Below are 15,348 nucleotides of genomic sequence, written 5' to 3' on the forward strand. Positions count from 1 at the left end.
TATAGTGAGGGAGATTTGGTGTGGTTATCAACCAAGTTTTTGAGAATTAAAGGAAGAAATAAGTTTTGTCCTCGTTTCGTAGGACCGTTTGTTGTTGAAAAGGTGATTAATCCAGTGGCTGTTCGTCTTAAATTACCCAGTCATATGAAAACTCATCCAACTTTCCATGTTAGTTTATTAAAACCTCTGGTTAAAGGAACTAGATTAACACCTACTCCTTCGGCAGTTGTGATTGAGGAAGATGCTTCCGAAGAGTTTCTGGTTAAGAGAATTCTGGACTCTAGAAGAGTAAGAGGAAAGCTACAGTATCTCATTGATTGGGAGGGCTTTGGTCCTGAAGAGCGCACTTGGGAGAAAGCAAGTGATGTGCATGCTCCTCGTTTGGTAGAAAGATTCCATAAAAATTTCCATTGAAGAGTGGCCCAGGGACTGGGCATTAGGAGGGGGGGTACTGTCAGGTACTGTCAGGTTGGAGTGACATATTCTTTACATACAGTATCATATACTCATATACATTGGGTCAGGGGAGACACATATTTAGTATAGAAAGGTTTTAGGAAGTTATTATGGGTTATATTTTTAAAACAGCCAATTTTGCCCTTAACCTTCATTGCAGTCTATGGAGATTGTCCCAAGCCAAGATGGAGGTTCTCAGTCTAAATTCTGATTGGCTGGAGATTGTTTATAGGGAGGACAATGAACATTCTAAACTGCCTTTCATCGTCCTTGCCTAGCTGAGAGGTTGTGTGCCTTGTAGCTCCTGCTTACTTTGTCAAGGGTGACAAGTTTCTAGCAGTTGAGCGGAAGATCTGAAAGTACAACAGGAGTCGTGTTTGGATTTTGGTGGAGACACAGGACAGGAGTCAGAAATCTGCCAATTTTCTGAGAAAAGAAGTTTTCAAGTCTCATTCACAAGATAAGTGACTTTTCAGTTTTGTTGAACTCTGTTAAAAGGTTATATTTATCTAAGGCATTGAAATCGCAAGTCTGTAACTAAAAAGATTGAAGCGCGTACGTTTGTTTTTATCGCTACGTGTCAAATCAAACTAGCGGGTGAGTTTTTTGTCTGTTACTTTAAACCCGCGCGTGTGTCTCTGCGCGTGAGAGTGAAGCGCGAGCGTGTACTTTGGACTCGCGTTTACTGTTCCTTTACGCAAGGGTTTTTTCCTGCGTGATAAAATAAGCACGTGTGTCATTTGCGTGTGTACGTATTTATTCGTGAGTTGGACTTTAGCGCGAGTGCGTTTTACCCGCGAATTGAATTGTCAGCGCGTGTAATTCTTAACGCGTCTTGGACTTTAGCGCGAGTGCGTTTTACCCGCGAATTGAATTGTCAGCGCATGTAATTTTTATTGCGTCTTGGACTTTAGCGCGAGTGCGTTTTACCCGCGAATTGAATTGTCAGCGCGTGTGCGTATTTCCTGCGACCTAGAGGAAAGCGCGTGTAATTTTTATCGCGTCTTGGACTTTAGCGCGAGTGTGTTTTTTCCCGCGAACTTGATTGTTAGCGCGTGTGCGTATTTCCCGCGGTTTGGAGAAAAAGCACGTGTGATTTTTCTTCCCGCGGTTTCTGGCTTTCCACGTGAAGATTCCATCGCAAGTAAAATTCGTTCCTGAGAATAAGACACTCTACAAAGAAAATAGTACAAACAAATACAAGAACTTAAAAGAACTTCCTAAATCTTACTTGAAGACCTTGGTCAAGAATCTTAGAGTTGAGCAGACTAACTACAAAGTTAAATTACATTCATGGACCTACTGAGAAGGCTGAATTATCTATAAGATTCTGGTCCACAAGTAAGGAAGTCTTGTCTGCTTTTCACTTCTCTGGGCATTCTGAAGAGAAGTACCAGCTATGTTTTTTAAACTATTTTGGTAAAGGATTTAGAGTTTAAGGTTAGTATAGTAACCCATGAGTAATGAGGTATATTGCATGTTTATGTTTTAACTACAGGTGAAGAACCAGCGAGTTGATAGCTTCCAGCCTGGTGTTTGTTTCTTTGTCCCTTCCCCCTTTCCCCTGAAAGTGAGGTAAACTGAGCAGTTATATTTATGTCAGCTCAGAGTGCCACATTTTGGGTGGATTGTCGGGGGTTCAGCAGCTTCTGCAGACACCAGGTTCTCAGCATGACAGTATGAAAGGCCAATAAAATAAAAAGTGTCTGCCCAAGCTGTTATGAACCCCGACGGGACAACCATGGAGGCATTGGGAGTAATGGTTAGGGAAATGAGAGAAGAGTTACGGGTGGCTCATCAGGAGTATTCAAGTCTTTGTCTAAGAATGGATGAGTTAAATTTAAAGGTAACCCAAATACAAGAAAGAGAAGGTGAAGTTTCGGAAGGTGCAGGAAACCCACCTGAGTTGGTAAGAGAAGGAGAAGAACAAGAACCTAGGCTTCCCAGGGGGGCAGAGAGAGGTTTAGGAACTTTAGTTATGCCTGTTCCTTTGGCAGCTCCAGAACGTTTCTTAGGAGATTCTAGAAAGTTTTCAGACTCAGTGGGAATTGCATTTTCTAAGTCGTCCAGAGTTGTTTTCCACAGATGCTTCAAGAGTAACATTCATCTTATCATATTTATCTGGAGAAGCTTCTGCGTTGGGAAGTCTTTTGGTTAGTCAAAAGAATTTGGCTCTGAATAATTATTCCCTTTTCCAGACAGAATTTAAGAAAATGTTTGATAAGAGACAGTTATCTTTAGATGTTGATGGAGAATTACTGGAACTGCGCCAGGGAGGAAAGGAGTTGATTTCTTATATCACTCAATTTAGAACTTTAATTTTAGAAAGTAAATGGCCAGAGGAGAAGAGGGCTTCCTTATTTTATAGGGGCTTAAAGGATGAGTTAAAAGATGCTCTGGCTGAAGTTTTGGAGCGACCAAATACTTTAGATGCCTTAATTGATTTGGTGGTACAGTTGGATTTTCGTTTAACAGAAAGACGTTCTGAGCGTAGACGTACTCAGGGAGAGGTTAGGTTTCCGGGAAGAATGGGGAGGCCTAAAGTTGAGGTGGTGAACAGAGAAGTGAAGTCAAAGATAATTGACCAGCAGAGCCGGGTGAGAGGTCCGTTGTCCAAGGAAGAGAAGGCAAGAAGAAGGGAGAATAATTTGTGCTTATACTGTGGTAGGAGTGGTCATTTTCTTGAAACCTATCCTTTTACCCCCAAGAAGATCTCCAAATCTTCAGGCAGAGTACAACAAGTGGCAAACACAATACAGACAGTGGTTCCTCACATAACGGTGAACGTATCCTTGATGTTTGAAAAGGTATTTTTAGGTTCTGGGCCAATTATTATTGATTCAGGAGCTACGGGTAATTTTATGGATAGAGGATTGGCTAAAACTCTAGGTGTTCCTATAGTTGCTAAGAAAGAAATGGAGCAGGTCAGAGCAGTTGATGGGACATCTCTTTCTTCAGGTCCTATCACTCATAATACAGAGTTACTTGAGATGGAGATGACTGGAGGTCATAAAGAAAATATCTCTTTTGAGTTAATTGATGCTCCAATCTTGAAAATTATTTTGGGTATGCCCTGGCTTGCACTTCATAATCCCAGAATTGATTGGAGTGCAAGAATTGTATCCTTAGAATCAACCTTTTGTCAGGAACATTGTCTTTCAGGAAAATCTTTTGAAGAGAAAGAAAAAGTTGTGAATTCCGTTTCATTCTCGCTTGCAGAAAGAGGGGCAATAGGTTTTGACATTGGAGTAGTTGTGGGTGAACTTCCAAATTGTTATCAGGATTTTTGGGATGTTTTTGATGAAAAGGAAGCTGGAGAGTTGCCTCCTCATAGGCCTTTTGACTGCAAGATAGAGTTGGAGCCTGGAGCTATTTTACCAAGCAGTAGGGTTTATGCCTTGACTGAAAAAGAGAATGATTATTTGAAAGAATATTTAAAGGAAAATTTGGCTAAGGGTTTTATTCGGCACTCTCAATCGCCGGCAGCCTCACCATTGTTCTTTGTGCCTACAGCTGATGGTTCTCTCAGAACTTGTATAGATTACAGGGCAGTAAATAGAATGACAGTGAAAAATCGGTATCCTCTCCCTCTCATTTCAGAAATGTTAAATCAAATCCAAGGTGCAACCATATTTTCTAAGTTGGATTTACGTGGAGCTTATCATCTTGTAAGGGTCCAAGAGGGGGATGAGTGGAAGACGGCATTTAAAACCAGATTTGGCCTGTACGAGTACCAAGTGATGCCTTTCGGTCTTTGCAATGCCCCAGCGGCTTTTCAATTTTTTATCGATGAGGTTCTTCGGGAATTTCTTGATGTTTTTGTTATCGTCTATATTGACGACATTTTGATTTTTTAAATTCACGTTCGACAGGTCTTGAGGAAGTTGAGAGAGAATAATCTTTTCGCTAAATTGGAGAAGAGTCAGTTCCATACGGATTCGGTAGAATTTTTAGGATTTGTGATTACTCCTTGTGGTCTGGAAATGAATCCAAAAAAGATGGAAGCCGTTCGTGATTGGCCTACTCCAACTAAAGTGAAGGAGATCCAGAGCTTTTTGGGATTTGCCAATTTTTACCGAAGATTCATTGAAGGCTTCTCCAGTTTAGTAGCTCCAATTACTCGACTTTTAAGAAAAGGAGTTCCATTTGTTTGGGAAGCTAAGGCTGATGAGGCTTTTCAAATATTGAAGGAGAAATTCATTACCTCTCCTATTTTGATTCATCCTGATACTTCCAAACCATTTTTTGTAGAGGCTGATGCTTCCAATGTGGCAATGGGAGCAGTGTTGTCTCAGAGGCATAATGTTACAGGACAATTGCATCCAGTGGCTTACTTTTCTAAGAGATTTTGAACTGCAGAGGAAAATTATACCATTTCAGACCGAGAGCTTCTTGCTATCAAAGCATCATTTGAAGAATGGCGACATTTTTTAAAAGGAGCACGTCACACTGTGACTGTATTAACTGACCACCGAAATTTACTCTTTTTGAAGACAGCAAAAACTCTGACACCTCGACAATTTAGGTGGTCATTATTTTTTGCGGATTATGACTTTATAGTTACTTTTAAGCCAGGTAATCAAAATAAAAAGGCAGATGCTCTGTCACAGCAGTTTCCAGAAAGTGAGATTAAGTCGGTCTGTGAGCCTCTTCCATTGATCGCTCCAGAACGTTTTGTTCTTGCTGGGGTTGAAAAGGAGAACAAAATCTTCAAGAAAGTAAGGGAATCCATTCTGAGACACAACTTGAAGATTGGGTTCGTTTGGATCCAGCTCGCAAAATTAAAGATGGTTTACCTTATTTAGATGACAGACTCTATTTACCATCAATTGAACTTAGAGAAAAAATGTTGAAGGAGTGTCACGAATCAGTCTTGGCAGGACATCCAGGGTATCGGAAGACTCTTGAGTTGATCAGAAGAAATTTTTGGTGGGAACAAATTCGACAAGATACCTTTAATTTTGTTAAGACCTGTGAAATTTGTGCTAGATCTAAGAATCTCATCAGAAAGCCTTCTGGGTTATTGAAGCCGTTACCAGTTCCACTGCGGCCTTGGTACTCAGTGTCTTTAGATTTCATCACGGTATTCCACAAGATAAAGGTTGTACTTAGGTATTGGTTGTAGTTGATTTACTCACTAAAGAGCACATTTCATTCCAATGAAGGGAGAGGTTACCGCTGATAGTTTAGCTCATAGTTTCTTGCAAGAAGTGGTAAGATTACATGGAATTCCCAGTCAGGTCACCTCAGATAGAGGTTCTCAATTTATTTCTAAGTTTTGGAGAGCTTTTTGTAAGATAATGGGAGTGGAGGTATGTTTATCATCAGGTTACCATCCAGAAACCAATGGGCAGATAGAAAGGATAAATCAGGAGTTGGAAAAACATTTGAGGTGTTATCTGCAGATAGGTGAAGAGTGGGTAGATTTGTTGTGGGTGGCAGAATTTGCATATAACAACTGTAGTAAGGATGCCACCTCTATGTCTCCGTTTTATTTGGGACGAGGATTTCATCCTCGTTTTCTTAGTATTGAGATTAATAATGATTCAGGAAACCCCAAAGTCGAAAGGAGACTAGAAGTTATGAAAAGAAATTTGGAAAAGGCAAAAGGGGTATTGGTGGAGAGTAAACAAAAATACAAAGGGTTTGCTGACCGTAAAAGAAAGATTAGTCCTCAATATAGTGAGGGAGATTTGGTGTGGTTATCAACCAAGTTTTTGAGAATTAAAGGAAGAAATAAGTTTTGTCCTCGTTTCGTAGGACCGTTTGTTGTTGAAAAGGTGATTAATCCAGTGGCTGTTCGTCTTAAATTACCCAGTCATATGAAAACTCATCCAACTTTCCATGTTAGTTTATTAAAACCTCTGGTTAAAGGAACTAGATTAACACCTACTCCTTCGGCAGTTGTGATTGAGGAAGATGCTTCCGAAGAGTTTCTGGTTAAGAGAATTCTGGACTCTAGAAGAGTAAGAGGAAAGCTACAGTATCTCATTGATTGGGAGGGCTTTGGTCCTGAAGAGCGCACTTGGGAGAAAGCAAGTGATGTGCATGCTCCTCGTTTGGTAGAAAGATTCCATAAAAATTTCCATTGAAGAGTGGCCCAGGGACTGGGCATTAGGAGGGGGGGTACTGTCAGGTACTGTCAGGTTGGAGTGACATATTCTTTACATACAGTATCATATACTCATATACATTGGGTCAGGGGAGACACATATTTAGTATAGAAAGGTTTTAGGAAGTTATTATGGGTTATATTTTTAAAACAGCCAATTTTGCCCTTAACCTTCATTGCAGTCTATGGAGATTGTCCCAAGCCAAGATGGAGGTTCTCAGTCTAAATTCTGATTGGCTGGAGATTGTTTATAGGGAGGACAATGAACATTCTAAACTGCCTTTCATCGTCCTTGCCTAGCTGAGAGGTTGTGTGCCTTGTAGCTCCTGCTTACTTTGTCAAGGGTGACAAGTTTCTAGCAGTTGAGCGGAAGATCTGAAAGTACAACAGGAGTCGTGTTTGGATTTTGGTGGAGACACAGGACAGGAGTCAGAAATCTGCCAATTTTCTGAGAAAAGAAGTTTTCAAGTCTCATTCACAAGATAAGTGACTTTTCAGTTTTGTTGAACTCTGTTAAAAGGTTATATTTATCTAAGGCATTGAAATCGCAAGTCTGTAACTAAAAAGATTGAAGCGCGTACGTTTGTTTTTATCGTTACGTGTCAAATCAAACTAGCGGGTGAGTTTTTTGTCTGTTACTTTAAACCCGCGCGTGTGTCTCTGCGCGTGAGAGTGAAGCGCGAGCGTGTACTTTGGACTCGCGTTTACTGTTCCTTTACGCAAGGGTTTTTTCCTGCGTGATAAAATAAGCACGTGTGTCATTTGCGTGTGTACGTATTTATTCGTGAGTTGGACTTTAGCGCGAGTGCGTTTTACCCGCGAATTGAATTGTCAGCGCGTGTAATTCTTAACGCGTCTTGGACTTTAGCGCGAGTGCGTTTTACCCGCGAATTGAATTGTCAGCGCATGTAATTTTTATTGCGTCTTGGACTTTAGCGCGAGTGCGTTTTACCCGCGAATTGAATTGTCAGCGCGTGTGCGTATTTCCTGCGACCTAGAGGAAAGCGCGTGTAATTTTTATCGCGTCTTGGACTTTAGCGCGAGTGTGTTTTTTCCCGCGAACTTGATTGTTAGCGCGTGTGCGTATTTCCCGCGGTTTGGAGAAAAAGCACGTGTGATTTTTCTTCCCGCGGTTTCTGGCTTTCCACGTGAAGATTCCATCGCAAGTAAAATTCGTTCCTGAGAATAAGACACTCTACAAAGAAAATAGTACAAACAAATACAAGAACTTAAAAGAACTTCCTAAATCTTACTTGAAGACCTTGGTCAAGAATCTTAGAGTTGAGCAGACTAACTACAAAGTTAAATTACATTCATGGACCTACTGAGAAGGCTGAATTATCTATAAGATTCTGGTCCACAAGTAAGGAAGTCTTGTCTGCTTTTCACTTCTCTGGGCATTCTGAAGAGAAGTACCAGCTATGTTTTTTAAACTATTTTGGTAAAGGATTTAGAGTTTAAGGTTAGTATAGTAACCCATGAGTAATGAGGTATATTGCATGTTTATGTTTTAACTACAGGTGAAGAACCAGCGAGTTGATAGCTTCCAGCCTGGTGTTTGTTTCTTTGTCCCTTCCCCCTTTCCCCTGAAAGTGAGGTAAACTGAGCAGTTATATTTATGTCAGCTCAGAGTGCCACATTTTGGGTGGATTGTCGGGGGTTCAGCAGCTTCTGCAGACACCAGGTTCTCAGCATGACAGTATGAAAGGCCAATAAAAAAAAAAGTGTCTGCCCAAGCTGTTATGAACCCCGACGGGACAACCATGGAGGCATTGGGAGTAATGGTTAGGGAAATGAGAGAAGAGTTACGGGTGGCTCATCAGGAGTATTCAAGTCTTTGTCTAAGAATGGATGAGTTAAATTTAAAGGTAACCCAAATACAAGAAAGAGAAGGTGAAGTTTCGGAAGGTGCAGGAAACCCACCTGAGTTGGTAAGAGTAGGAGAAGAACAAGAACCTAGGCTTCCCAGGGGGGCAGAGAGAGGTTTAGGAACTTTAGTTATGCCTGTTCCTTTGGCAGCTCCAGAACGTTTCTTAGGAGATTCTAGAAAGTTTTCAGACTCAGTGGGAATTGCATTTTCTAAGTCGTCCAGAGTTGTTTTCCACAGATGCTTCAACAGTAACATTCATCTTATCATATTTATCTGGAGAAGCTTCTGCGTTGGGAAGTCTTTTGGTTAGTCAAAAGAATTTGGCTCTGAATAATTATTCCCTTTTCCAGACAGAATTTAAGAAAATGTTTGATAAGAGACAGTTATCTTTAGATGTTGATGGAGAATTACTGGAACTGCGCCAGGGAGGAAAGGAGTTGATTTCTTATATCACTCAATTTAGAACTTTAATTTTAGAAAGTAAATGGCCAGAGGAGAAGAGGGCTTCCTTATTTTATAGGGGCTTAAAGGATGAGTTAAAAGATGCTCTGGCTGAAGTTTTGGAGCGACCAAATACTTTAGATGCCTTAATTGATTTGGTGGTACAGTTGGATTTTCGTTTAACAGAAAGACGTTCTGAGCGTAGACGTACTCAGGGAGAGGTTAGGTTTCCGGGAAGAATGGGGAGGCCTAAAGTTGAGGTGGTGAACAGAGAAGTGAAGTCAAAGATAATTGACCAGCAGAGCCGGGTGAGAGGTCCGTTGTCCAAGGAAGAGAAGGCAAGAAGAAGGGAGAATAATTTGTGCTTATACTGTGGTAGGAGTGGTCATTTTCTTGAAACCTATCCTTTTACCCCCAAGAAGATCTCCAAATCTTCAGGCAGAGTACAACAAGTGGCAAACACAATACAGACAGTGGTTCCTCACATAACGGTGAACGTATCCTTGATGTTTGAAAAGGTATTTTTAGGTTCTGGGCCAATTATTATTGATTCAGGAGCTACGGGTAATTTTATGGATAGAGGATTGGCTAAAACTCTAGGTGTTCCTATAGTTGCTAAGAAAGAAATGGAGCAGGTCAGAGCAGTTGATGGGACATCTCTTTCTTCAGGTCCTATCACTCATAATACAGAGTTACTTGAGATGGAGATGACTGGAGGTCATAAAGAAAATATCTCTTTTGAGTTAATTGATGCTCCAATCTTGAAAATTATTTTGGGTATGCCCTGGCTTGCACTTCATAATCCCAGAATTGATTGGAGTGCAAGAATTGTATCCTTAGAATCAACCTTTTGTCAGGAACATTGTCTTTCAGGAAAATCTTTTGAAGAGAAAGAAAAAGTTGTGAATTCCGTTTCATTCTCGCTTGCAGAAAGAGGGGCAATAGGTTTTGACATTGGAGTAGTTGTGGGTGAACTTCCAAATTGTTATCAGGATTTTTGGGATGTTTTTGATGAAAAGGAAGCTGGAGAGTTGCCTCCTCATAGGCCTTTTGACTGCAAGATAGAGTTGGAGCCTGGAGCTATTTTACCAAGCAGTAGGGTTTATGCCTTGACTGAAAAAGAGAATGATTATTTGAAAGAATATTTAAAGGAAAATTTGGCTAAGGGTTTTATTCGGCACTCTCAATCGCCGGCAGCCTCACCATTGTTCTTTGTGCCTACAGCTGATGGTTCTCTCAGAACTTGTATAGATTACAGGGCAGTAAATAGAATGACAGTGAAAAATCGGTATCCTCTCCCTCTCATTTCAGAAATGTTAAATCAAATCCAAGGTGCAACCATATTTTCTAAGTTGGATTTACGTGGAGCTTATCATCTTGTAAGGGTCCAAGAGGGGGATGAGTGGAAGACGGCATTTAAAACCAGATTTGGCCTGTACGAGTACCAAGTGATGCCTTTCGGTCTTTGCAATGCCCCAGCGGCTTTTCAATTTTTTATCGATGAGGTTCTTCGGGAATTTCTTGATGTTTTTGTTATCGTCTATATTGACGACATTTTGATTTTTTAAATTCACGTTCGACAGGTCTTGAGGAAGTTGAGAGAGAATAATCTTTTCGCTAAATTGGAGAAGAGTCAGTTCCATACGGATTCGGTAGAATTTTTAGGATTTGTGATTACTCCTTGTGGTCTGGAAATGAATCCAAAAAAGATGGAAGCCGTTCGTGATTGGCCTACTCCAACTAAAGTGAAGGAGATCCAGAGCTTTTTGGGATTTGCCAATTTTTACCGAAGATTCATTGAAGGCTTCTCCAGTTTAGTAGCTCCAATTACTCGACTTTTAAGAAAAGGAGTTCCATTTGTTTGGGAAGCTAAGGCTGATGAGGCTTTTCAAATATTGAAGGAGAAATTCATTACCTCTCCTATTTTGATTCATCCTGATACTTCCAAACCATTTTTTGTAGAGGCTGATGCTTCCAATGTGGCAATGGGAGCAGTGTTGTCTCAGAGGCATAATGTTACAGGACAATTGCATCCAGTGGCTTACTTTTCTAAGAGATTTTGAACTGCAGAGGAAAATTATACCATTTCAGACCGAGAGCTTCTTGCTATCAAAGCAGCATTTGAAGAATGGCGACATTTTTTAAAAGGAGCACGTCACACTGTGACTGTATTAACTGACCACCGAAATTTACTCTTTTTGAAGACAGCAAAAACTCTGACACCTCGACAATTTAGGTGGTCATTATTTTTTGCGGATTATGACTTTATAGTTACTTTTAAGCCAGGTAATCAAAATAAAAAGGCAGATGCTCTGTCACAGCAGTTTCCAGAAAGTGAGATTAAGTCGGTCTGTGAGCCTCTTCCATTGATCGCTCCAGAACGTTTTGTTCTTGCTGGGGTTGAAAAGGAGAACAAAATCTTCAAGAAAGTAAGGGAATCCATTCTGAGACACAACTTGAAGATTGGGTTCGTTTGGATCCAGCTCGCAAAATTAAAGATGGTTTACCTTATTTAGATGACAGACTCTATTTACCATCAATTGAACTTAGAGAAAAAATGTTGAAGGAGTGTCACGAATCAGTCTTGGCAGGACATCCAGGGTATCGGAAGACTCTTGAGTTGATCAGAAGAAATTTTTGGTGGGAACAAATTCGACAAGATACCTTTAATTTTGTTAAGACCTGTGAAATTTGTGCTAGATCTAAGAATCTCATCAGAAAGCCTTCTGGGTTATTGAAGCCGTTACCAGTTCCACTGCGGCCTTGGTACTCAGTGTCTTTAGATTTCATCACGGTATTCCACAAGATAAAGGTTGTACTTAGGTATTGGTTGTAGTTGATTTACTCACTAAAGAGCACATTTCATTCCAATGAAGGGAGAGGTTACCGCTGATAGTTTAGCTCATAGTTTCTTGCAAGAAGTGGTAAGATTACATGGAATTCCCAGTCAGGTCACCTCAGATAGAGGTTCTCAATTTATTTCTAAGTTTTGGAGAGCTTTTTGTAAGATAATGGGAGTGGAGGTATGTTTATCATCAGGTTACCATCCAGAAACCAATGGGCAGATAGAAAGGTTAAATCAGGAGTTGGAAAAACATTTGAGGTGTTATCTGCAGATAGGTGAAGAGTGGGTAGATTTGTTGTGGGTGGCAGAATTTGCATATAACAACTGTAGTAAGGATGCCACCTCTATGTCTCCGTTTTATTTGGGACGAGGATTTCATCCTCGTTTTCTTAGTATTGAGATTAATAATGATTCAGGAAACCCCAAAGTCGAAAGGAGACTAGAAGTTATGAAAAGAAATTTGGAAAAGGCAAAAGGGGTATTGGTGGAGAGTAAACAAAAATACAAAGGGTTTGCTGACCGTAAAAGAAAGATTAGTCCTCAATATAGTGAGGGAGATTTGGTGTGGTTATCAACCAAGTTTTTGAGAATTAAAGGAAGAAATAAGTTTTGTCCTCGTTTCGTAGGACCGTTTGTTGTTGAAAAGGTGATTAATCCAGTGGCTGTTCGTCTTAAATTACCCAGTCATATGAAAACTCATCCAACTTTCCATGTTAGTTTATTAAAACCTCTGGTTAAAGGAACTAGATTAACACCTACTCCTTCGGCAGTTGTGATTGAGGAAGATGCTTCCGAAGAGTTTCTGGTTAAGAGAATTCTGGACTCTAGAAGAGTAAGAGGAAAGCTACAGTATCTCATTGATTGGGAGGGCTTTGGTCCTGAAGAGCGCACTTGGGAGAAAGCAAGTGATGTGCATGCTCCTCGTTTGGTAGAAAGATTCCATAAAAATTTCCATTGAAGAGTGGCCCAGGGACTGGGCGTTAGGAGGGGGGGTACTGTCAGGTACTGTCAGGTTGGAGTGACATATTCTTTACATACAGTATCATATACTCATATACATTGGGTCAGGGGAGACACATATTTAGTATAGAAAGGTTTTAGGAAGTTATTATGGGTTATATTTTTAAAACAGCCAATTTTGCCCTTAACCTTCATTGCAGTCTATGGAGATTGTCCCAAGCCAAGATGGAGGTTCTCAGTCTAAATTCTGATTGGCTGGAGATTGTTTATAGGGAGGACAATGAACATTCTAAACTGCCTTTCATCGTCCTTGCCTAGCTGAGAGGTTGTGTGCCTTGTAGCTCCTGCTTACTTTGTCAAGGGTGACAAGTTTCTAGCAGTTGAGCGGAAGATCTGAAAGTACAACAGGAGTCGTGTTTGGATTTTGGTGGAGACACAGGACAGGAGTCAGAAATCTGCAAATTTTCTGAGAAAAGAAGTTTTCAAGTCTCATTCACAAGATAAGTGACTTTTCAGTTTTGTTGAACTCTGTTAAAAGGTTATATTTATCTAAGGCATTGAAATCGCAAGTCTGTAACTAAAAAGATTGAAGCGCGTACGTTTGTTTTTATCGCTACGTGTCAAATCAAACTAGCGGGTGAGTTTTTTTTCTGTTACTTTAAACCCGCGCGTGTGTCTCTGCGCGTGAGAGTGAAGCGCGAGCGTGTACTTTGGACTCGCGTTTACTGTTCCTTTACGCAAGGGTTTTTTCCTGCGTGATAAAATAAGCACGTGTGTCATTTGCGTGTGTACGTATTTATTCGTGAGTTGGACTTTAGCGCGAGTGCGTTTTACCCGCGAATTGAATTGTCAGCGCGTGTAATTCTTAACGCGTCTTGGACTTTAGCGCGAGTGCGTTTTACCCGCGAATTGAATTGTCAGCGCATGTAATTTTTATTGCGTCTTGGACTTTAGCGCGAGTGCGTTTTACCCGCGAATTGAATTGTCAGCGCGTGTGCGTATTTCCCGCGACCTAGAGGAAAGCGCGTGTAATTTTTATCGCGTCTTGGACTTTAGCGCGAGTGCGTTTTTTCCCGCGAACTTGATTGTTAGCGCGTGTGCGTATTTCCCACGGTTTGGAGAAAAAGCGCGTGTGATTTTTCTTCCCGCGGTTTCTGGCTTTCCACGTGAAGATTCCATCGCAAGTAAAATTCGTTCCTGAGAATAAGACACTCTACAAAGAAAATAGTAAAAACAAATACAAGAACTTAAAAGAACTTCCTAAATCTTACTTGAAGACCTTGGTCAAGAATCTTAGAGTTGAGCAGACTAACTACAAAGTTAAATTACATTCATGGACCTACTGAGAGGCTGAATTATCTATAAGATTCTGGTCCACAAGTAAGGAAGTCTTGTCTGCTTTTCACTTCTCTGGGCATTCTGAAGAGAAGTACCAGCTATGTTTTTTAAACTATTTTGGTAAAGGATTTAGAGTTTAAGGTTAGTATAGTAACCCATGAGTAATGAGGTATATTGCATGTTTATGTTTTAACTACAGGTGAAGAACCAGCGAGTTGATAGCTTCCAGCCTGGTGTTTGTTTCTTTGTCCCTTCCCCCTTTCCCCTGAAAGTGAGGTAAACTGAGCAGTTATATTCATGTCAGCTCAGAGTGCCACATTTTGGGTGGATTGTCGGGGGTTCAACAGCTTCTGCAGACACCAGGTTCTCAGCATGACAGTTTAACATGGGAATAAGTGTATAAAGTTTCACAATTCTAGCGGAAATACATTTTGCGTAAAATCACATTTCTTGCCGTTGCTGTCCAGAACCTGTCACATAGTTCTGGTGCCTCTTCACCCGTGCAGCCTGAAATGATATTAACATCTCTGTTATATTTATATTTTTTCACAATTTTAAATAGAAAGTTATTGGTCTTTTTTAAAATATGTTCTTTGTCCATGTTAAGCAACAAATGGTTGTTTTGGCTCCACCCCACAATCTCTCCTTGGAAGCCCAGGAGCCTTCCCCCATGTTGTTCCTTGCAGAGGCCATTTACGACTGTCTTCACACTTTGAATTTCCTGCTCTGCAGCTTTTCATTGTTCCTTTTGCCTCTGTAGACCAGGTTCTTTCCTACCCTGTAATTAACACTTCTCTGTGATTTCCTGCTGGGGGAAAGACCTTCCTTCTGTGAGAAAAACCTGCTATTCCAGTTTGGCAGCTTCAGTCAGGTTTATGTAGTCTTTTCCTTAGCACAAAACAAACTTGTTATCAAATAACAGCTAGAATTCTCATTCAAGATTTTAAACCATCGGATCAAACAACTACAATATGGGTTACTATTAGTAACAGGCCTCTTAGATTGCAAACATTGATTTTCAGTTTATACATGTTAAAATTTAATCAGGCAGGCCCCTGACAACTGTCATCATAGTAGCCCTCTGCTGCACAGAGATTTCTGACAGATCCACAGGCACGCCACTTTTGCTGTGGAAATCTCTTTATGCTCTCAGCTTTTCATGACAATGATTTCTTAATCTAAGTGAATTGTAGCACCCAGCAAGAATTTTGAATATTTTAAGGTGTTCTGTACCAGCATTCTGAAGTGTCAGCAACAAAGAAAAGGTCATTTCAAGCAAGATTTGAAGTTTCATTTAGCAACGCACTGCTTTTTCCTTCTGTACTC

This window comes from Ambystoma mexicanum, chromosome 3q, assembly GCF_040938575.1.
Source record: "Ambystoma mexicanum isolate Mex_15411 chromosome 3q, UKY_AmexF1_1, whole genome shotgun sequence".
NCBI lineage: Eukaryota > Metazoa > Chordata > Amphibia > Caudata > Ambystomatidae > Ambystoma > Ambystoma mexicanum.